The 25,318-nt window shown below is 39.1% G+C and overlaps 1 long non-coding RNA gene across 1 annotated transcript in view; it reads right to left on the bottom strand.

Annotated features, from left to right (window-relative positions):
* Positions 1–19,771: 19,771 nt before the first annotated feature.
* LOC132909738 (uncharacterized) overlaps positions 19,772–25,318 on the bottom strand; it is a 198,143-nt gene continuing 192,596 nt past the window's right edge. Inside the window, exon 4 of the long non-coding RNA XR_009658597.1 lies at positions 19,772–19,904. This is a non-coding gene — a long non-coding RNA (uncharacterized LOC132909738). The remainder of the gene's footprint in view (positions 19,905–25,318) is intronic.

Genomic DNA, 25,318 nt, shown 5'->3' with positions numbered 1-25,318 from the left:
CCTCCTGTAAGTTTTTTCGTCTGATCCAATCAAAGATGTTTCCAGGCTAATAATTAAGCTGTCTAACGATTATTACGACGGCATTTGCATATCATACGGTAGCCCTCGAGTAACGTATAATTTCTGAGAAAGGAAAATTTCGAAACGATCGATTTACGATATCGATATTTCGAGCGAATTAGACAAAAAATTAGAAACCAGTCTTTGACAACTGCTCGCGTTATTTCACAGAATATACATGTATACGATCGTTATAAATGGATTCCATTCGTTTGGCCTTTTTTTTATCCGGCGGTGAATTAATGACATTGATTGGATAATTGTAAAATAACGTTTCAGTAAGAAATCGTTCTTAGACGTACGAAGAATATTAACTTTTTGAAGGTGAAATTATGTTCGCAGTGTATTAGTTGAAAATTCTATTTTCGTGATGTCATGCAACTAGGCGAGTCTGATGTATTTCATTTTCCGTCATAAATATAACGGTAAATGATTTCTCGGAAGAAGATGGTTCCTGATAAATGGAAATAATGAAGCAACAATGTGTGTTTTATCTTTTTCTAAAATTCAATGATTTCTTAAGGAATTAAACTTTAGATTTTGAAAATAATGTTTAATATATACCATCCATTCGAACAGCCAATTATTTTTCACTGCTTTTATTTTTTAATTATTTACTCTTATTTCTAATAAATTCTATTGTCCAATTAATTCTCCAATGTATGGAACTGGTTTTACCATCTTCCAACAAGAAAATAAAAAATAGAAACTTAAATCTCCTAATCAGAATATCAATATTTCTTCGATGACGTCGTTGATACCGCATCTACAGGTTATTACAAATTATAATATAAACTGGACGCACGCAAATAAATATCACCGTTTTCTTATCTGTCCGTCGAATTACTTCACGTTCGATCGTTACGGTTGTTCGCAGGGAAAAGAAGGACGCGAGTCAGGCAGTCTGTAGTTGATGGACGTGCGTTATTCACCACGTGCCCTTCGTTCTCGCCAATGGATCGGGTGTCGTACACCGGCTCGTACCAATTACCGTCTGGCCGCCGGTTAATTAAGGATTGGGGCAATGAGGCCCAGCGATGCAGTTTCCGTGATAATGATTATCTGCGACGGTAATTGAGCGAGCTGTTACGCCAGCAAACCGAGACACCATAGAACGTCGAGAATAAAGAAGCAGAAAACCTCTGATATCTTGTTTTTGGAAGATCCTGAAGAAGAAAATTTCGAAGTTTTCTTCTTTTTAGTTTGAATATAAGGACGGTCCAAAATAACTGAAAACAAAAAAAATATAGAAATGTAAAAATGATTCTATAGTTGTTATAAATAATTTATATATATATATTTGAATAAATATACTTTTATATTTGAGATATATAATCATTTGATATTTTCCCTTTAACGTTGTCCGTTTTGTAGTCCAAATTCATTTGACCCCTAAACATATGGAGAATATCCAGGCGAAGAAAGATAAAAAAGATTCTACGTTGATCTTCTGTTTTACATTACTCAACTCTCTAATACTTTAGTACTTTAGTACTTTCTTCGATGCTTCCAATGATAATTCAAAGCTAACAATATTATGATAAATATTTGTTTCGCTGTAACAAGTCTTCGTCTAAAGATTTCCCTAAAGCATTTAAATTCCAAGTTACATTCTCTTTTAGCCTTTTGTTCTCTTCTACGTAGCAAGCACTAATTCCAAGTTGGTGTATCGTCAAATTAAATCCTCTTATTTATAATTCACCTTTGTAGCAGCCTAGACTAATCGTCTTTTCTTTATCTGAATACGTGTGTTCCTGAAGCAGGAGAGTTAGGTGAGTAATTCTAGCAGGAAAGAGGGGAACCTCGTGGATAGCCGCGAAGCGAGCCTGCAGGCAAAACGACTGGACGAGATCGGCGTGGATGTGTGCGGACACGAACAGGTACGTTCATAGACGAAGAAAAGGTAAGGGTGGCACGCGCGGCCCGCTTCTATCGCTTCCGGGCATCAGCGTGCTCGCGAGCCGCGGCTAATTGCTCTTTAATGCAAGCGAGCGAGCGAGCGAGCGAGCGCGTTGCTTTTCTTAGACGCCGAGGGAAACTGACCGCCGTCCTAGACGGCTGTAAGAAGCAGAATATGCGAGATTTATGCCGGCCCCCGGACTTTTCGTTACGCTTTGTTTGGAACATGGTTCTAGTTTTGAGAAAACTCTCGGTGCCTCTCTTCCTTCTTTTTAATTGCGACGGATAACTGTGCCTCTGATATCGATCTACAGCTGAATACTTAGATTACAATATCGCTAATAACCGAGGAATACGCGTAGATATTGAGAAATATCGTAGAAAGTTTCTCGTTTCAATTTTAATCCTGTATTCGTCACGATGTTGAGTAATGGTATAGAAGTTTTTCAGAAATATTCCAATCTTGTTACGTTGATGATTTGCAGAATTTTGTCAATTCCTATCCCCACTTAGTTTAGCACTGTTGTAAATTCTTTTATATCTACGTACACGTTGACCATGTGCGCTAACCCTCCGATTCTCATAAGCACCAACAGGTGCTCCCTTTTATTCGTTTGACAGCATAACCAAATCGCTGGCTTATGGGTTCTAATATGCACGCTAATGACTTTATTTTAATATCAATTTCAGTGTGTTAATTTATAGTAGCGTTGACACGGTCTTTGGTTTCGTTGTTATTCTTTACTACAATAACGAAGTGTGGAAAAAAAATATTTCACACGTATTTCGAAACAACTTGTGCTTCGTTCGGTCTCAATTTTCTTTAATGAAAATCAATAACGCAGACGTATGTAGGCATAAAAATCGTGTCAAAAACCACAAAATCTATTCATAGAAATAAAGATCGAGTGATTGGAAAAAATTAATCAAAGATAGCAAACTTCCTTCCGATCAATGATACAGAACAGAGTCCCACCCCCTTCTACGATATGTATAGCGCAGGAGATTCTCGAGTAAGTTTTAACAAAATCGTTAATGTTTATTTCCTATAAATAGCTAAAGGTACGTGTTTTTATATCTGGTGAAGAAATCCAAGAATTCTCGACGACAAAGAAATAATTATTCTCTGAATCGTATGTCGTGAATTCTTTGACACTTGATTATATCGTCAAAAGGTCAACGAATCTTTCTACTATCAAGTCGACTTGAAATCGTGTTCTCCTCGTGTTTCGCTTTACGTCGATTCTTACCGTGGAAAATGTGGTTGGTCGCAGGGACCACATCTGTCGAGGTGGGCTTGTTAACGTGCGCTCGGTTCGCGGTAGAGAATGGACGACAGAAAAGTACATAATACCTGGCCGGGATAGTAAATTTTATAAAATAATACCCTCTATGGGGCTGCATATTCATTTTTCCGGAGGGTCTTCCCCACGGTTCCCGGTGTCCGGCCTGAGTCGTCTACATATGTATGAGCTTCTGCTCGACTCCGTTGGTCACGCCTCGGCGAATCGAGCTTTCTGCCCTTCATTTTTCCTGCCAGCGTTATACCCCGTGTACGCGGCCCGCGACCGAACAAACAACCGAGGCTGACCCGAAAAAAGCCGGGTAAACCGGATGATTAGCACTCCTCGACTTCCTTCCTTCCTTCCGTGTGCAAGCTGCATAACGACGCTCGACTTTGGATGGTTTCGAGCGCTCGTAATTCCTTGCGAATGCACGCCAAAGCTGAAGAAAGCTTTCGGTGCACGTTGCTTCTCGTATTGTTTCACTTTCTTTTTTAGCAGGAATTTTTTATTGCCTCGTCATTGGACTACGGATTTTCTATCTTTGCGAAGAGAACGAAAGACGTGAGATGTATATAGTAATTCTCTTTGCTTAATAAAAATAATAGAAATTACGAGGAGTGTGCTTCGGACATTTTATATATTTTTCTATATCATATGCATCCCTTGGATTTTTACAATTTTATATTTATTGTAAACGCGAAAAAATCATCGATCAAAATTCTTATGATGTTATACGATTAATATAGTATAATACTTGTTATGCCATCCTCATCGTCTGTCTCAATTAATATTAGATAAGAAGAAAAGAAAGAAACAATAGTCCACTCTAATGCAGCAAGAAAGTAAAAATCTGCTCATTCACGATTTTGTCATATGGCAGGTGATACTTCGGACATTTTGTATCATATTTGTTTCTTAAAAAAATTTCATTTTCCGAATTGTTTCAGACACGACGTTTTTTCGTAACACTTGTATAATAATCATAAAAGATATAACTTAGAAAAAACGAAGCTGGCACCCCGCTGGGGGTAGCCACCCACATGCTATATTTATTTTTATTTTATTTTTTTTCTCACCAATAAGATATAACACTTTACCAAATGTCCTTCAGGACAAATTGTAAAAAAAACCAAAATAAAAATAAAAAAAACTTTGTATAATAATATAATTTTCCAGCTCCAACCCTGTAGAATCTTTCACTTTGTTCTGCGTGAAACTTCTCCAATTAAATATACCATTTATGCTCATTTTCACACCATGACGTACTTTTAATACCTTCGCAATCGTTCAAACTAACGTTCGATCGACCTCTCCGTGTCCAGTCGTGGCGGGAACTTTGACGAGGGTTTAATTGCGGATCGGTTGGTACACTGGCGTCTTCCTTTCGTTTTCGTGGAGAGTTTGCGGCGGAGGGGCGGCCGCTTCTATAAAATTGTAGCCCCTTATCGTCGCAGAGGAAACGAAACATTAAATCGACTCCGACGGAGGGGGCGGGCTGTTTCGGTGGGTGCGTCCGAGATTTCCTGTGCGGACTCTGGATGCTAGGAAGGATGACTTCCTACCTAGCGTACAGGGCGCGTCCATCGCTGCACGCTGGCGTCATCGAGCTAGATTTATTCGATACAAGGAGGGAACGCGTAACAAGAATTCTCGCGCTGGCTCATCTTATTCTTGCAACGCACGCGATCCAGCGTTACTTCTTTCCATTTCGATTTCAACTTCCTGCCATGATTCTTGATTGGACTATCTTTTGATTTAGCACGAAGTACATTGCGCGTACGTTTGTTCGTACGTATGTCCGTTCGTAGGTTTTGCGAAGCTCGTAGATCTCGAACTTCGTAGATATCTATGGAGAAGGAGAGCGATGAAATTATTACAAATACTTTGAGATACCTGGTATTTTTGATGGAATGTTTTACGAATAATCAGAGATCTTCCGTTACGTACGATATTCCATGAATGGTTCTGTGATTCCAATTTCTGAATTTTATCTTGTACTTATTGTTGAACAGACATAGAAAAAGAAACATTATTTTTAACCTTCGTATTACTCATTTTTATGAAGCAGAAAATGTTATACAACACGAGCTCTGTATAAATTATACAGTAAGTCTGTATAAATTGGAAACCAAGGAACTGGAGATCTTCAAATTTACTACTATTCTTTTATTAGTCTCACTTATCTGATGGTAACTTTACAGATAGTACAGATATACCTCATAAAGTATTCTGGAATGCTATCCAATATATTCAATCAGAATACAATCTCAATTTCTCCAATCATAAGTAACTTGAACGCTTGTACCAATCAAATCTGACCAAAATATAGAACATACATTGTACGAAGTAGATTAACCAGAAGATCAACATCCTCTCAGCACATCTAACAGTAGAATCAGACGATCCGTTTCAGACCGCGCTACTAATGCCTGTACGCACTCGTCGATGACACGTTCCATAACACGTATTTCATATCATCGTCCGCATAACGCGTCCACTGGTCATGACGTCTTACACGCAATCTTTTCTTGCTTTTCTTTTTCTTATTATTATTTTTCCACATAAGCTTGCTCGCAATATCGCGATATCTAAACAAGTTTATCATTAATGCAGCAGTAGCGGCGCATTACTAGGAATTTGTATATAATGGTGCTATGTACATATGTAATGCGCCGGCCCACACATAATGGCGATATCATAAGATACGAACCAATAGCGGCAATTGTATGGAAATATGTATCTATGAATGAAGACACTTTCATTTATGAAACCAGATACTTATGTACCGGACACGGGCGTTGTAACATCCTGCTATTATGTGTCCTTACCTACTGCTCCTCCCTCCTCCACGTCTTTCCTCCTCCGCTTCGCTATCGTCTACTTCGCCTCCTCCCTTCGTCGAGCCACCTTCTGCTACCGTCATACGCTTTTATAGATTGGCGTTCGTTCGATGCTCGAGTTTATGCGCATATCGATGAGCATCGTTGCCTCTTTCCTGTATTAACTTGGATTCTCGCTGAAAAATCCGGCTAAATTAGCTCTCACTGTTATCGCGAATCGTTATTTTTCAGTTTACTTATCAGATATGTGGTCATTTGTTATATAAATTTATGGAGGAGATGGTCAGAAGATTTAAGGATTCGAAAGTAAGTTTGCGAAAAATATTTCCAGAGATTTGTAGGAGACGATAGCCAGATAGTTTAACTTGAGATCAAGGTACGGAAAGAATCTTAGAAAGGAGAAAAGATTTGGGGAAGAATTCTTAAAATATTTCATTTGGTAGAGATTCGAAAAGAAACGTAGAAGAAGGTTTTATATTGGAAATATACGGAAGATTTAATTTAATAGAAATTGAGGAAGAAAATATAGAAATAAGCTTCGAAGAATTTCTAAAGGAAGAAAATCGCTGTATAGGAAATTTACATTCGTAAGGATTGGAAAGGAACTTTTTAGAACAGAATTTGAAGGAAACATTTTTGTGGGAAGAAGGTCGTTAGAAAATTTATTGTAACGAGATTTCGAAAAGAATCTCGTGAAAGGACCGTAGGAAGGGTACTCGGAAAGAAATTGCTAAAAAGCGATTATTATATCCGAGTCTCAGTTCATTCATACTACATGATATGGTCAGGAGGTACGAGGATTCCTCCGGTTTGTAGATCGTCAAGCAAGAAGGGACGAGCGAGCAACCCTTCATCGAAGGAGGTGGTGGAGGAGGAAGAAGGCTGGCGAAAGAGGCGAAGCCAGTCAGGGAAGGGAAAGGAAAGAACGAGGCTGAATGCGGTGACTGTGACGCTTTCCGGTCAGGTGCCGCCCTGACGATCCTTCTCCTTCCAACTTCCATTTAGATCCACTCATTCACTTACTTTTACCCTCCTTCCTTTGCCTTCCCCTCGATCTCTTCCTCTTGAATCGTCCTCCTCGTCGTAAGAAGGAAAATAGAGTGCACGCAGAGGAAAACAGGAAGTTAATCCTTTCTAAATCGAGATCGCGAGACGAAAAAGAAAAAAAAAAAAAAAAAAGAGAAGAGAAAAAACAGAAAAGACGATGTTTACAGAGTCAAAATAATCGATTTTAGAAATTTAAATTTTTCATCGGAATTCTATAAATTTGCAAATTGCTGCATTTTTGGGTATTCTGATGACTTTTTGTTAAATATTTTTTCGTGTACTCGTCGTTTTGATTCCTTTTATCAAGAGTATGTACGTATTAGTGGTAAGTAATATTATCTGAGCACACTTTAACATTCCTAATCACTCGAAAATCTTGGAACAATGAATTAAATAGCCTCTGTGTTAGATTCAGATTTTATTTCTGATTTTCAGTGTGTTGTGAATCGAGAATGATGGATAGCAGGAAACAAACGAATTTCGCTGGTCAGTAATATCCGACAGTTCGCATCAGAAAAGAAGATACCGAACGTTTCTTTCTATTTACCAGGTTATTACCGGCGTAATTATCGCGCTGCCTCGGGAGGCCATTGTCACAATGGGCGTCCGGAGTTTCCCTACGATTATCGTACCGAAAATCTCTCACTGGCCAACCAACTCCTCGTCAGCTTCCTGCCTGCGACGGACAACGATTATTTGTCGCAACAGCACCGTAAATTCTGCCAGAGAGGAAGGAAAACGGAAAATTAGTCGAAGGAATGACAGCTTTCCATCCTGGTGATCGCCGTTTACCAGACGTGCTGAATGTTTAGATTGAAACGGTTTCTTTTTATAGAAGAACGAACAGGCAGATACAGTTTAACATTCGTCACTAGATAATGTTGAATTTTCGTTATTTTAGCTATCCTGAATTTCAAATACGATCGATTAATTCTATTAACTCCAATTATTAAGTTTCATTTCTGCTTCTTACGAATCCTTTTGCCATTGACGTTTTAATTTCTATGCCTAGCCATTTCCGTATTTTCTGTATATCTTATTATTTCAAACTTACTCCAACAGGTGCACGATTTACCTTTAATTAATTTTCCAACAAACTTTATCCATATAGCTATTTCGACTTTACTTTTCTGTCATATATCTTACATATACCAGCGAGTTTACTGTATCCAACCACTTTTCAATATTCTTTAAGTCCTTCATATTTAGCTATTTTGTAAATATTCCACCCGAATTTTACATTCTGCGTTTAAAATACTCACGCTATTAATTTTTCTAATTAATCTGAACTTAGCGTAGCCTGAACTTAACCCGCTCAACCCTCGAACAAACTTCATCCACCTAAATATTTCAACCTCTCCCTCGAACAGAGAGAGAGGCTCTAGAACAGCTATAAAACTTTGCACATTAACGGCCCTTTTCAACCCCATCTCTCGCAACGCAAAACGCACCCTTAATTATAGGATCGTGTGTTGTTTTCGCAAAAGCGGGGCGACGATAATCTTGCACCTCGTCGTAGTTTCTCCATGATTATCCTACCGAAAAATCTCCTTCTCTCGTTTGTGTGCGTCGTCGGTCGGCGTCGACTTCCTGTGCCTGCCGGGTGGACAATGACCAGCACTTGCCGCAATGGCAACGGGGCAGACGCGCTCCTAATATCTGCTCGGCCGATCTAGTTCGCGGAAGCCGGCGATACCTGTGCATAAACGTATGTAGGTACGTATGTTGGTACGTGCACGCGCTCAAACCTTCTCCACTACATACGCAATACGTGACCATAAGCACAGTGTACGTGTGTGCATGCGCTCCACTATTCTTTCTTTCCTCTCCTTCCTGTCCCCTTCGATTCGCGTGCGTTCCACGGAAACGCTGATTTTTGCTCGTTCGAATTTCTATCGTCGTCTAGGAATTTCGATGTTTCAGCTTTTATTTTTAATTATTATAGATGAGGTGTGTTACAAATATCGTATAGAAACTCCAGTTCTATTAAAACGCAACCCTTAACGCTTTCACTGATCTACGAACTTCAACTTTCCATAGTTGAATGTTTCATAGTCGATCAGGATAATTTTCCTGATTCCACTTTTAGTTTGCGTTCTATCTTAACAGAGATCATCGATGATTCATAAAATACGAAGTACGAAATAAAATCGGACATCCTTAACTCAAATACCTAAAATATCGCACAGGCTGATACGTAATTAATGATCCAGCGATACCAATTATGTGTAAAAACAAATTCCAAAGTTTTAAAAAATTGTGAAGAAACTTGTCCTAAAATTCTAGTTAGTTTCATTGGATTTAATAACAAAAAATTCAGTATCTAACCCTAAATAACTTTCACGATTACTAGTAGTCCAACAATATTCAAAATCCAGCACCCAATCCAAACCTGATCAACTATTCTCACAATCGTCGATCCAGATCCAACGATACTCGTTAAGGATTAAGGAAATTTCAAAGCTACCAAAAAATTGGAAAAATCTCGATGAAACCTGTTGGAAAAATCACCTGTCTGGTTGGTCGGAGACTCGTCCCAGGTGGTCAGGTTTGCATGCGTCTCTTCCACTTCCTAGAGCGTGCATCCCCACGCGGCTACGGACACGCGTGACGCGTACACTCGCCAGGAGGACTCGTGCTCTCTTGCGACGACCGGGGGGAGCACCGATTTCATCGTGGACGAGGGGTAGACGAGGAGGCGGAGGTGGAACACCTCCGGAGAGGGTTTCTGGAAGGAGGATATGATGGCTCGTGGCGTTATGCTCCGCGAACTGTTATGCTCCTCGGGCACCACCGGACCATAAGCTAGGCTACTTCGCTCCCGTACGCTCGGCGCAACAGCCGCCACGTTTCTTGTTATATTAGCGCATCGGCGTCGCCCGACTAAAGCCAACGAATCATCCTCGAATCATCTTCTTCCATCCAGTTCACCAAGTTTTTTCTCATTCTTCTTCTCTATAGTTTTTGAAATAGTTCTTGCTCCTGTCTTCTTTAGTTTAATTGTGTAAGATCGAAGATTTTTAATTTTCTGGGGACAGTTGGAAATGGTTGAATGTTTTTTACGAAACTACAAGTCCTTAATTAAGATTTTGTGTTGATAGTAGCTGGGTAATATTTTATTATATGTTTACTCGTATACGTGTCTGATATTCTTTAGGACGTCTTTATGATTCCGGTGCGATAATTTATAATATTCGTTCATACGTGATATTCTCTGCGAAATAGTATAACAATTAATTAGGTGTATATAGAGCCGTTTAGAAACCAAACTAATCAACTCGATCAAATCTCGTTAACGTTAAATTGTAATCAGATATTTTATACGTTACAGTCTAATAGCGTCTAATTCTACTTTATCCGGTAGGATAGTCTATTCTACTTACATTACCGAAACATTGACTTTGAAATATTTTCATGTAACTAAGTTGAGCTGTGGTACAGAAACATATTTACGTAAAAACGCCTAATATTCGATGCTTCCAGTAACATAATTCCAATAACATTTCAAGTATCTTTACATAAAACTATTTTTATATAACAGCTCGAGTTAGTTATATAAAAGCATTATTATTAAATATTTAAAAATGCCCAGGACCCAATGTTTGGTTAATATAAATGTAGTAAGCTGTCTTTCCGAAGTAGAATATTCCGGTGAGCAGAATTCAGTAGAGTCAGACGCCAATGGATCTAGGCACGAGCCACGAGTCTGCGTCGAATATGCCTCGCAGTCTCTGACCCGCAGTTCCTCTCTGAGGTACAGTGTTCCGGGGAGGCGGAGGTGGACGAGCATCGCGATGAAGAGGTGGAGGAGAAGGACGACGGAGAAAGATGGCGCGGGAGGAGAAGCGGAGGAAGGAGCGTGTTCGTCGTTCAGCATGCGTAAGGAGCGCTGTGTGGCATTATGCACGGGCCCGTAAGGCTGGCCTGAAACGAGCGAATAAGAAAGTAGTTAAGGCCTCGACTGGCGGAGGTGGTTGCACGGATCGAGGCATTAGTTACCGGAGGAGGAGAGGGTCGACAGGGGGAGAGGCCTGCTGCCACGCGCTACCTGTCTCTCCTCTCTTTTCTGATGCGCTTCTCCGCTTCTCCTCCACCTCGTCACTTCCTCCTCCCTCCTCGATCCAAATTTTATACACTCGTTCTAATATACATTTATGTCTTTGGCTCTTTTATTTAAATCCTTTATCGTCGACAGAAAACTTTCTTCCACTTTTCGCTCCACTCTTTTCAATATATTTTTCCTCCTTTTTTACGCTTCTCGATTATTCATCGTTGATAGAAAACGTTGATCTTCCATTTTCTTTTTGCCCGCGTTAGACCGTCTTATCCTATTTCTTGAACGTCTTCACGATGTTTTCCTTTCTTGCGTTCTCCATATTTGAATGACTCGAAGAATCGACAGTCACGGCTTAGATAATTCAAATATAAAACACGGTACAATCTCTAATCAACAATGCAATGAAAACAGTGTTCATCTTCCCAATAAAGAATGTATTAATAATAGCGGTAAATCTTAATTACACTTGAATTTTACATCAAGCAAGTTCCTTCAAATAAAGGATCGTATGTACGAGGACCAACAGTAGCGATGAATCTCTCCTCAGCTTCTATAACAGAAATGAAGTAAATTATCAAACGTTAGATTAATTATAACATAACATATAATATATATAACATAAGTAATACAATAGTTCTAATAATTATACACGTCAACTATAACTACCGATTGTAAAAATCTTCTACATAGAATCGTTCCAAATTTCTATCCAATTGATAGAAATACAGCATTTCGTCGTTCGCCACGAATCTTCTACGCTGTCTTTTTCTCTCTTCTCGAAGTCCCCTACTCTTTATGATTCCCGCAATTCTTCCTCCCCGTTCTCCGTGCCATTCCTTCATCTAGCTCGAGCGATCATCCTCCGTGCCGTAATGTGTAACAACGACTCGTCACACTCTGCTTGCCGGCGCACACGATAATTGCCCTCATTATAGTTATTTAAAAAGCGCTGCCGCCTCCTCCGCGGCGATCGAGCCGCGATATAAGGACGCGAGTGCTCGCGCGCCAACGCGAGTTAATCGAGACGATAGTTAAAAGGAAGGGGTAGAGAAGAAGCGAAGATCGAAAGAAAAGAGGGAACGAGGCAGGGTAAAAAATAAAAGAAGAAAATTGACCGCGTATGGTCGTGCGCCTTCGTTGTACGATCGTAAGTCTGTCGCGTTACTCTAGACAGTTTCAGCCAGTTTCTTTCCTTTTTGTTTTCCTCCGCCATCTTCCTTTGTCCATCCTCCATCCTCCTCGGTCGTTGCTTTTTTCCACTATCCATCCAGTCAGGCCACTGTTCCGGTTTGGAGGTTTTAAAACGAACACAGTCGGCTCTCTCGATTGTCGGTCGTTCAAGAATACCAGATAAGGACGTGACTTTTTGTATTAATTTGTTGCCTTTTTTATTCTCGCTTCTCCGTTTTCTTTCTATCGTCCGCTTGTTCGTCTAGCCTGTTGTATAACACGGGGATGATTCAACGGTAGCTCCGTAATAAGAGATTAATGGGGTTTAATTAGCAAGCGGGATCGCAATTATCATGTGCAATGAAAGTTTCCCGTAATTGGGGAATTAAATGCGCCGCGGTAGATAAATTGACGGAGATTGTGTACCGAGGGGGTTGCGGCCTTTTCGTCCGCGGACACGCGCGAGCCAGACCGCTCGTTAAATCGCGCGAGTCTCTTCTACGGCGACCCTCGATTTATTTATTTCTTTCTTTTTCGTCGTTAACAGTATTCATCGAATCGTCGTGCTACTTGAAACGTTTCTTAAGCGTCTTCGTTGGTACAATTGTTTGTTAGGTTTCTAATATTTCTGAATCTTCGCCTCGTTACTAAGATGGAGCGAAGATGGAATTTAATGCCACTAAGAATATTATAATACGACATAGTGGAAGAAACGAGTAACCTGATAAATTCGAAGGAATAACCATTTTGAAAAGAGATAATAAGCTCGCAACGTTTTTTAGAAAATGTATAATGTTACTTCAGTTGTTGCATTATTTTAACTCGACCGCTATTAGGGTGACGAAAAACGCCGTTAATATAAAATTAAAAAGAAAAGATAGTTTCCGACGTAGGATTGATCGGTAACGTATTAAATTCTAAAATTGTTCTTTCACAGAAGACGGGAAACGTAACATATTCGATTGCTTCTTCGTCTGCGACTTCCATCTATTATATCCGTTTCACATTTCTTACAGTCGAAGAATATCATTTAACGCTATTTGACGACATTAATGCATTTCTATGCAACATTGTAGAAACCAAGTCGTCCATATTTAATATCTATCCGTTCGCGTCAGAAAGAGGCAGAATTTACTCGACGGCCGGGATGTTCGTGATTTTATGGTCCGGTTGGAACGCGACGGTTGCCACAGCGTTACGAATGTTGCAGCTTTTAGACACTTCGCGCGTTATTAACGGTTTGCCGCGAATCACGAGCCGTGCTATATTTGTGTATACACGGAGCGCCGCCTCTAACGGTAAACGGCCGAGCAAATTCTAGGGTGGGTGATAATTAAACGCTGCACATCGTCTCGGGTCAACCACGTTTTCCTTCCTACGTTTTCCTCCACCTACCCGCGTTGGATTAGCGAGCAACGTCCACCACGACATCCTAACGACTTTGGTCATCTTTGAAATTCGTATCTCATCTAATCGAATTGGCCTCTGTGTCAATTTCCTTGTCAAACTTCCAAGAGATCCTTTTCTACGATTTAATTGCTCAGTGACGTCGAAACAATCAACGAACGTAAAAATGGTAAATTGTTGATTGTAAAAATGGGCCTCCGTGTCAATTTCCTCGTCAAACTTGCAAGAGATTTTTTCTACGATTTAATTGCTCAGTGACGTTAAAACAATCAATGAATGTAAAAATCGAATACGAATAGGGCGTATCAACTGGCTGTTAATAACTGGAAGTGGTCCCTTAAGAATCTTCGTAATCGATATCTTCAACGTTACTCGACACTCCATTGAATCTTCGCTGTTCGCTAACATATGCCTCGCATAAATTATTCACGCAGTTTGTGAAGCGAATCTTCCATTCGACTCTAATTTATAATATAACGGCCGGCCGTTTTACCGTTGCTTCATCCAGAATATTAGCCAGCTTTTCCTCGCCTTTGGCGAACGTTTCTTTCGACTCTCTCCTCGTCTCAACTTCGAAACGAGCTCTGGATTAATGGTCAGCAATAATGAAAATTTCTATTGGATCATCAATCATTCGTCTTGTTCGCAGTGCGACAAGTAGATCGTGGATATTTATGCAAATTTGTATTTTTATAGACGTAATTGAAAGAATGGAATTTAAGTAGAAAATTGTTTTATTCATTAAGAATCATCAAAAATATTATTCGAGTCAACCAGAAAGCATTATATCAAAATTAATAAGATAAACGACGAAATAATTTTTCGAAATAAAATAATATATACACGACGATCGAATCGTGATAATTAATTACGACCGAGGATATTAACATCGACCGAAGAAATTTGCTTCTGGATAAGAACAAGTTACTCCGAGCGTAGATCGCTTAAAAATTGTTGAGAACCGAATTTGGGAATTATCAGGCAAATTATTTACTCAAATAATCCTACCTCGCTGTATGGCGGCTTCCTTCGGAGTTATAACTTAAAATTTATCTGTAATATTAGTCTCAATTAAGATCGTTCAGGAGAAAGGCTTCCCACGAAGATAAGAGTAAACGAATATTCTGGATCCAGATCGTCGTACCATCAAAGGGAATATTTCCGCGTTCACGACTTCCGCGTTACTATCTGCAAAAGGAAGGTCTTATCTGGTCGACATCGTCCTCACGATTCCGACGGACGCGACGCGTGCGATGCATTTTTACGGTTCAGTTTCTTTCCAAAGACTAGCGAAAAATTCCCATTACGAAGACGATTAAAATTACGATTAACCGAGAAAGAGAAACGGAATTGTTAATTTTCGTTTTTTCGATCGTACATTATCATCTTCGAGATAAAAACTATTTAAAAAGGTATAAGTCACTGCAAAATGAAAATATTTGATCAAACAACGCTGTAACAGGTTCACTACGACGGTGGTCGCCGGTAGCCCACGCTAATAGATTTTTTACATCGACCGAAGCAAGATAAATTTCATGGACCAAATGAAGCTGGACGGTGTGAATAATTTAGATGACATCGCGAGAAAAAGACGCGCAAATGCGATATGGTATCTTGCAAAAACGAAATGCTATGGTGTGGTATATTTCAATCTATCGCGGCTTCCAGGTCAAGAAGTATAAAAATCGCGTGACAGTTAGAACATTGTATCGATATAACATCACGTATCCAGTTGAAGGATTAATCTGTATCTAAATAAACATTAGGAGGCAAGAGGAGAATCGAACGTGAGGAGCAAAAAGGAGGCGAAACTGAGCCAGGGCACGGTGAAACTGCGTTTAGCTACGACACCGAAAGAAGCGGGAGCAGCAGCATTCCGCAGGGCATAACTTAAGCGAGCCCTGAGCTCACGAAGAGAAGAGACGGGTCACGACGCCATGTGTGCGGCCTACCAACCACACCCACCACCTATTTATTTATGTCTACCTCACGGCTTTTTGTTCGTACCATCGAGCTTTCATTGCGCCGTGAACAACGCGAACAATCGAGGAGAGCCGCTTGCCCTACCGGAAAAATCTCCTTCCCGAAGGAATCGTCCTTCGAGCCAGCCCGTTTCGAATTATTTGTAAAGCGGCGCACAGAACGCTCTTCTTCTTCTTTCTCCCGGAGAATGGTGCACGCGAACGTGCTTCGGATACAGAAGGAATAACACGATAAAATGCGTTTTGCTTCTGCCTTGAGTTTTGTTTCAGAGTTTGTCTTGGATATTATGCAATGGGATTGGAATTATAGCAATATTGGGATTGACCCTTTCCATTTGCCCTCGTAAGCCACTTTCTTCTTCCGTTGCAAGTACTTTAAAAAAAATTCTCAATGTCTCCCACGTAAAACTGTTCCAATGCGTCACTTTGCATCGTCCAATCTGCAGTGCAAATCAACTCTCAATACAAATTACCTGTGAAAAGTAACTTTCCTATTCGAATGCCTTCAAAGGTACAACTTCGAGAGCAATCCTTTCCGTCGTTGTAAATCGCTCTTTTCTGTTACTAAAAATATCCTCAAAATGAATTCTCAATATATCTTATATAAATTTATATATTCGACGATTATTCAACTATTAGGTTGTCCGAAAAGTGTCTTTCTTTTACAGACCCGTCTTTTACAACGATGCATCTTTATACGGACATGAAACCTAATCTGTCGAACGCTGTGATCTTTATTTTGATAGAACAAAATGGATCATACGTAATTCGATAAAATAATATAAAACGAAAAATGTTGCGCATCCATGATTTCCTTATAGAACGAACCTAACCGGACGACCTAATACCACCAAAAACTATAACTTCCCATTCGAATTTTTAGCAGATAATACGATAAAAGTACGATACTTGCAAACTCCTCCTATTCTGCTTATCGTCATACACCGATGTTTCTTTCGTCAAGAAGTACGCTGAGAAGAAATCAACAGCGGTGCTTGCAGAATATTTTCCTTTTTCTGTCGAGTGGTTTGGGAATCTCGCGCGAGCATAAAGTCGATCTTCCGTTTCCGGCGAACACAGAGGCCATTGCCGTGATTTTTCCGTGAAGGAGCATGCTTGACCGGGGTCAGGTCCCTGGTTCTATCGAAGCTACGTGGCTTGGACGTTTCTAAGGCCGCGTGCAACGCCGTTCATGACTTAACACGGTGCTTGGGTTCGGCTGTGCTTTGGCGGTTCAGCCTGCCGGGACAATGCCGCATTGTTTCATCGTCGTAGCTATCTAGTCGGCACGGTAGCGGGCCCGAACGATGTTTATTATCCTCTTGCGCAACAAAACAAAATGCCCTCGGTGTTATATTATCCTCCGGTTCGTGGTCGAATCAGTTTCCCATATAAAATCCACCTGAGATGCCACGGACTCCGTCGTAACTTCGAACTGGCCACGACGAGAGTCTGCTCTGCTCCTTCAGGGTGTCCTTGGTGCTCGTTCAGCACCAAGTGGACTTCGTAGGATTACGTGGAAAATCCAGATACGCCGTGGAGTGTCTTTGTTAGCCTGAGGATGTGCCTTGAAAATTGTTCAACAGCGTTTGGACTTCGTTTAGTCTTCGTTTTATGTTTCGAAAGTGTTTATGATATCCTGGCGATGTTATTGAGACGTTTTATTTATGAATTTAATTATTTTAGCCGCTGGATTTCAAGAATTTAAGCTACGATGTTTTATAATAAAATATATGTATAGTTGCCAGTAAAATATATCGTATGGTTGAAAGCGTGGAATCGTTATACGTTAGATTAGAAAAATGTTTAGTTAAGGATTTATTGAGGAAAATTACCATTCGTTTCATTTGAAGAAGATAATGTTCGTTTATGTGGTCTTTGCACGTTAATTAATTCATTCGGCAATGCACATTCGCAATAACGTTCATTGTATCTCTTGCGATCATAGTTGAATTAATGAAAAATTAAATATCGAAAACACCTTACGTGCAACTTTTCACAATCATTTCCTTACAATCAATCCGTAAATATGCGATTTTTCACAACTGACATTGTCGCAATCGCGAAGATTGATTTTTTCAGACACGTAATCCTCGCAGAAGTTACAAAGATAGCAAGAAAACTACGTTGCAAGCAAAGATTTCCATCGTATCTATTTTAAAATTCGCAACAACACGGGCTTCTTACAATCAACAATTACCATCGCCCATGATAAATAGTTAATAAATAATTTCTAATTAGCCGGTTTGCACGTTCGTGTTTTCGCGTTTAGCATGGCAGCTAATTAATTAAGGAAACTCTCCTATATCTCACGCATCCTAACTGGCCGCGAGTCCTCCGGAAGATAAAGAAACGAGGAAAGAAAAACGAAACGTCGAAGGAAAATAGAGACAGGCAAGGAAACAAAACGAATTAGAAAAGCTTTAGTGGCCATTGTCCGAGCTGGTGAAAGCGAACCGTTTCCAGATTTGATCTCCGATTAGCCTTGGCACGATTCGATGGATATCAACGCGCGTGTTCCCTCTCCTCTATGCCATTTTATCTCGTCACATCGCGAGAAAAAAAAAAAAAAAAAAAAAAGAAAAAAGAGAAAAAAGAAGAAAAAAAATACAACCAGGTAGCAGAAGAGTCAAGAGAATAGAAACGCAGGATAGGAGCGTCGGCCCCCGCGGTTTTCTTATTTCCATGAAAATCGCTCGCGCCGATCCCGACGACAATGCCATTCCGGTGTTTTAAATGCAAATCCGCGAAAGGAAAAACCGTAAGGGCATTATAATTTATATTACTACATGTGGCAGCGGCACTTCCGGCGAGAGAGCATAGGCGCAGTTCCGGTCAGCTCGGCCTGGAGATCCTACATCGCCAGATTATGAGCCCATGCCGCTTTTACAATGGATCGTCTGCCCTGACTCATACGTCAGCCAGAATAATTTCGTTGCCATACGCGTATACACACGTGTAACCCAGGCAATGTCGTTGTCGACGGAGCTAAAAAGAAAAAAGCAGAATATATATCGTACGATCTCTCCTACTCGAGTAAAAGTTCCTGGCACGTGTTCTCGATGCTCCCGATAGATTCACGGAGTGTCTTCGATGATTGATGTAAGAAAGAAGCTTTCTGTGGCTTCGTTGTGCGATCGAGGATAGATCGTTGGATTTTTTATAAACATTTTTCGATATTTTTACGAATTGACGATTCACGGTTCTTTCGTTAAATTCAATTATTAATTGTCTTGCGTTTAGACTTTTGAGTTTCTTCGTGGTTAACGATCGAGGAAGACGGTGTTTATATTTTGGACTTTTCGATGGGTTTTAAGCGTTTCACTAGGTTCGTTGGAATTTTTTTCCACTTGATCGTTTAGATATTTTCATCAGCCGTTTCTTTTAATGATGTATCGAGGAACGAGCTACACGTGCCAAGGATTTTTGAAATTTGTAGATGTTTCGAAACTTCGATTTGATTATTGGAAATTTCATTTATTTAATATCTGCGTATGTATCCGTCTGTTGGATGGTCTAAAGATATTTTCGCAAATCGATATTCTTCCGTGGTAAATTGTGTTAGGGTTAATTTTATTTAGAACCTCGGAATTATGTATATTTAATCAGATCAATTGAAATTCATCTATGAATTATCCTTTCTACTTTCTCTCGTTTTTTAACATTTTTAAATCTCTTTTTGTTTAATTCTTTTTATTACTTCGTAGTTATTTCCTCGTCAGTTTTAATCGAGTTTATTTTACAACTTGCTCATACCAAGGAATTAATTCTTTTTATAAAAATAAATTCATGCATAACATTTTTAACAACCTTTATACTCCTACGATGGAAAATTGTATCTAAATAATAAATTGACCATTTTTTATAAAGTCTACGATCTTCTGCACGGTGTTCTGGAACCTGGCGAAGTTTACTTTGGCTTCCTCCGAGGATTTCGATTTGTAAATGGCAGTGGTATAAGCGACTGTCAATTCGGTGACCAATCTTTGTGCTCTTTTGGCGGCGGCTTCGATCGAACCTGACGGCGTTTTGATGCTGTGCGCTGTCCTTACGATTTCCTCTTTGATGAGCTTCACTAGCTGCTCGTCGTCCTTCTTGCTCGACGTCTCCGTGGAAATAATATGAAAAATCTGTCTGATGGCCTCGTCCGCTATATCTGAAATAAAAAGCTTCTTGAAACAACGAATGATTCGATTTTCCTTTGTATTGATCTCCCTCGTGCAGCTTTAAAATTCGTCCAAGTAACCTTTGATTCTCTCGCTTTATTCTTCTCAAGTTACTACTTTGATTTACTGTTTAGAAAATCTGGCAAGAAGGAACTTCTGCCAATTTCATATTTTATCGTTTCTTGAAATATTTGGTATTCAACCTTGAATAAATTAATTCTAATGAGATTCAACCTACAAAATTAGTGAAAGCTATACACTGTATACTCTACTGATCAAAAGATTTTGAACAAATCTGCACAGTCTATTTTTGAATCATTACTTCGCAGAATCTGACAAAGTCACTTTACGATTTTAATTAAAAATCTAGCAAAGTAAAGAACACGTCTATTTATACATGTAGTACATATTTCACTAGAATCGAGGAAATTACAACAGATATTTTTTAGTTGATAATGTATATAAAATATTGATGGCACTTTCTTTTCAAAAATACCGAAAAGTTCATTGTAGAAATTCTCTGACAAAGAAATAACTATTGCAACTTTTCCCTCATTCGAAACCATTTGAAACTCCTTCAGTAGAAATGTAATACTTCACGATTTTAACATCCAAGAATTTTAATATCGTACAATTTTAATTTCTCTGTCAATCTTAATACTACTCTACCAATATTTTACTCTTAATTTTAGAAAACAATTTTTATTTCTTTAAAAACACATTAAGAAGACACCTCTAAATAGTTAACCTTCCAAAAATTCCCAATATATTCCAAATATATACAATAGAAAAAGAATCGAAAAACCTTTACAAATCAGCGAAATTTCTCTTATCGTTAACTTTACGAAAGAATCTTTAAGAAAGAATATTTCGTTCACCTGGTGCCGCTACCTTGCCCTCGATCGATCCACGTGGATCAATCCCGCTGGATCGCGGTACGCTGCAAGTTGCAAGAACGATCGTGATCGTTGCGAGCTTTGCCATCCTTGAACGTTCCATCGGTCGAAACTGCGGGTCGTACGACATTCGATTTTCTCTTTTTATACTTACAGCCAGCTACGTTGTGGTTCGTGTGCATCGTCGTGTGATGTAAATTGTAATTTCTCGTTCGTTGTCGGAACCGATTATTACGAACGATCCCGATGAGTGTCATTAAAAGGAAAAGACAGAAGGGAAAGTGGAGCAACGTGACGTAGGAAAGTATATTGTTTCGCGGTTTACTTTGATTTTCATGGTGATCCATGGAGGGAGAAGAAGCTACTGTACTGGGGAAAATTGCAGCCACGTGAAAGCGCCAAAGCGGTTTGCAAGAGTCTACGGCACGTTTTCGTCGAAATTGCTATACGTTTTGGATGCTACGAATTGAATTTTAATGAGAATTTAATTGAGACTGATATTTATAAATTTTAATGAGAATAACGCTTTGCCTTTGAGTTGAAATTCTTTTTACATCTGTGGCTAAGGATTGTAATTTAGGATTGTTAGATTTGTTAAACTATAATTTTTAATAATATTACAATTTTTTTTACTAATTAAAATGAAGCGATCTTCGATACAATTTAGATAGAATATTATTTTAATAATGTAATTCTAAATAAAGATTAAAGATGCAGAAACAATTTTCGAACAAAAGAATTGCGAACAACTTTACAAAACAAAGAATAATCTTACTCTATTGTGTCATTCAAGTAAACCCAGCGAAATAATCTGAATCAGAATTTAATACTAGAATTACCAGACTCATCAAAACGACGGACTCCAGATTCGTTGATCTCCGAGCTGAAAATTAAAAGCGAAATGGTGGCTTTAAATTCCATCGCGTTTCTTACTGCAACCTCCTGTAATATCTCGTTTTAGTTTTCCTCTTTCAAATTGGGAAATAAAATTGGGCAAAATTTTTATGAAGTTTTTAACGATTCAGCCAACTTTCCTTCTGTCATATTTTATTTTAGATTTCTTCCTTCAAAAATTGCGACATGAAATTTGTGTCAAGTTATTTTTGTATAATGTTATTGTGTGAAGATTCTACGATATTTCGAACGATTCAGGCGACTTTCCTCGGTTAGGACAACGGGCTCAACAGGTCGTCGGTTTCCCCTCGAAAAACGCAGAACCAGTGCCGATGCTAGCCGGCGGTAAAAGTGCGTGAACATAGGGAGGGAGTGCATCCAGCCATGATTCCTCTTCACCGATTTTTACCCCCTTCCTGTCCCCTGTATACCATACTCCCCCATTGAAACGGCGGCTCGATGGCTCGCGATTAAAGTCTGCAGTGGTTTCCAGAATTCGTTTCGCAAAGGACGATCACTTTCACCAACGACGATAAACTATGGACTATACCCAAAACCATCTTATATACTTTGATTTATCTGTTTTGTAATTGCCACTGCATGGTTGAAATTACGCGTTTCTTCAGATTTGTTATAGAATATTTCAATTGTAAATTTGAAATATCGTTTGACAACGTTTGAAACGTTTGAAGATTCTTCCGAGAAAGTTAGGAAATTTTCGGCTAGATTTTTATTGAACAATAATTTCACAAACTCTATGGCGTATCTGTTTTTTATATAACGATTTCAATGAATATTGTGCTTTTCATTTGACAGCAATTTAGATAGATCGTGGTATCTGTTCGTGTACGATGTATACCTATGTGATCTAATTATTTCTATAATATTAGTTTGTCCGAAAAGTTTCTTCCGTTTTATGAGGAAATAATAGACGCACAACGTTTTTCTGTTTTATATTATTTTGTCGAATTACGTACGATCCATTTTGTTTTGTTGAGATGAACACCGTGAAATTTCACAGACTTGGTTTCACGATTGTACGAAGGTGCACTGTTGTAAAAAACATGTTTGCGAAAGAAAGACACTTTTCGGACAACCTAATACAAGACGTGTGATAGAAATGTTAAGTAACTTGGAGATGACTGCGGATATTTCTGTACTTGTGTCAGATTCAGAAAATTGAAACGTACAGGGACATAGAAAATGCACGTGACATACAAAAGTATCGAAAGTATCCGAAGTGCACTACTATTGGTAACATCTACCGAAATGACAAATCGAATCTGTATTTGCTTTAACAAATCCACTTCACGTTTCCCTAGAAATTCTCATTGAACTTACGGCAGAGAAATTACAGCGAGTGCAGTAAAAATTTAATCTAAGGATGTAATTTAATCCGTTTGTATGCAATTATCGACCAGTTCCGTAATACTATTGGCTACCATTCGAAGAATCAATTGCATCCGAAAGATTTACCACACGAGCATAAAAAATACCGCCATAGAGGAAAAAAAAAGAGATTGCACGTGGAAGGCCGAGCGAAGAAACGCAATTTGCACGATCATTTTCCTCGATAAAGGCATCGAAACGTTGATTTCACCGCGTTTGCCTTGTAATTTCCAACTTTTCGACTCGGTTTGCGCAACGAGACTCGCCTCCTCGTACGAGACACAAGAGTGTCCGCGGCTGGGAAAACGCGATACAGTGTCCGATTAGCGTTTGCTGTCGCAATGTCTCGGCTAGGAAAAGCTGCACGCGAAAGGAGACGCCGCAGGATGTCGGGATAATACACATTATAGGCCGGCCATTATTACGCAGGAGCTCCCTGGCTCTTTCTACGTGCGCAACGCCGAGCCGGAAGGCCGACTCCCGCGTGTCTGCTTTTCCTGCATGAATGAAATGTAATTTAAGCTTACTCAAGTACCCGTATTTCCATTCATCCCACATTCGCGTGTTGAAGACTCCTACGTTTGATCGCCATGGGGGATGCACTCGCTCACTGAAATCTGTCGAATACCTACGCTCTATCTTCGATTTACACTTTTAGCCGATTTTACGTTACATCAGATTCTTATCGGTTTTAAGACAGGAGGTTCGATATCTTTTTTTTATATTGTGAGATGTTTCATGTATTTTAGAATTTTTATAGATCGAGGTACAATTTGGTTTGTGAAAAGTCGCCGGAATTTTCTTTGGTCGATTTTCGATTTAGTCTTTTAGCCGATTTTACGTTGGATCAGAGTTTTATCGATTTTAAGACAGGAGGTTCGATATCCTTTTTTATATTGTGAGATGTTTCATGTATTCTAGAATTTTTATAGATCGAGGTACAATTTGGTTTGTGAAAAGTCGCCGGAATTTTCTTTGGTCGATTTTCGATTTAGTCTTTTAGCCGATTTTACGTTGGATCAGAGTTTTATCGATTTTAAGACAGGAGGTTCGATATCCTTTTTTATATTGTCAGATGTATGGGTTGAGGTATAATTTTGTTTGTGAAAAGTCGCCGGGATTTACTTTGGTCGATCTTCGATTTAGACTTTTAGTCGATTTTACGTTAGATCAGAGTGTTATCGATTTTAAGACAAGAGGTTCGATATCTTTTTTTATATTGTCAGATGTATTTTAGAATTTTTATAGATCGAGGTACAACTTGATTTGTGAAAAGTCGCCGGGATTTTCTTTGGTCGATTTTCGATTTAGTCTTTTAGCCGATTTTACGTTGGATCAGAGTTTTATCGATTTTAAGACAGGAGGTTCGATATCCTTTTTTATATTGAGAGATGTATGGGTTGAGGTACAATTTGGTTGGTGAAAAATCGCCAGGAGTTTGTTTAGACATCTACAGTCGATTTCTGATTTAGACTTTTAGCCGATTTTACGTTAGATCAGATTCTTATCGATTTTAAGACAGGAGGTTCGATATCTTTTTTTATATTGTGAGATGTTCCATGTATTTTAGAATTTTTATAGATCGATGTACAATTTGGTTTGTGAAGAGTCGTCGGGATTTTGTTTGGACATCTACGGTCGATTTCCGATTTAGATTTTAGTCGATTTTACGTTTGAAGCTTTATCGAAGATAGAAAGTTTGGAAACTTTATTTATTTTCTGCCACGCTTGACGTATTTCACAATATTTCTTCGACGAAACACGGTTTAGTTTATGATTATTTGTCGAAGTTTCGCTCGATGTACACCGCAATTGATTTAGAACTCTAACGAGTTAAGAAAGTAGAATTTATTGGTTTTAGGTTGAAGTTTCGTGAGAAACAGAAAGCTCAATCTATGCTGTCCGATGTTCGCAGTATTTTTCAATTCCTGACAATGGAATATATCTCGGTTTATAAACATTTTCCACTTACAGTTTGTAAAAGTTACACGTTATTCTATATCGTACAATGAATTTGTTTCCAAAAGAGTAATATATTTACTTACATGAAGATATACATCTCCGTCTAAGAAGAAGAAGAATATCTCTCAAAGACGAATAAAATAAAAATACAAATCGTCTGGTCCATAAAGAAATACCACGATCCTTGAGAAACTCTACTTCCGGGACCCGATCCACTTCGTGTCTCACGCACCGAACTCTCGTTTCTCGAGGAGCAGACCGAG

This window comes from Bombus pascuorum, chromosome 8 (assembly GCF_905332965.1).
Source record: "Bombus pascuorum chromosome 8, iyBomPasc1.1, whole genome shotgun sequence".
Lineage (NCBI taxonomy): Eukaryota > Metazoa > Arthropoda > Insecta > Hymenoptera > Apidae > Bombus > Bombus pascuorum.
The sequence above is the reverse complement of the archived record's forward strand: the minus strand, read 5'-3'. Positions and strand labels throughout refer to the sequence as shown.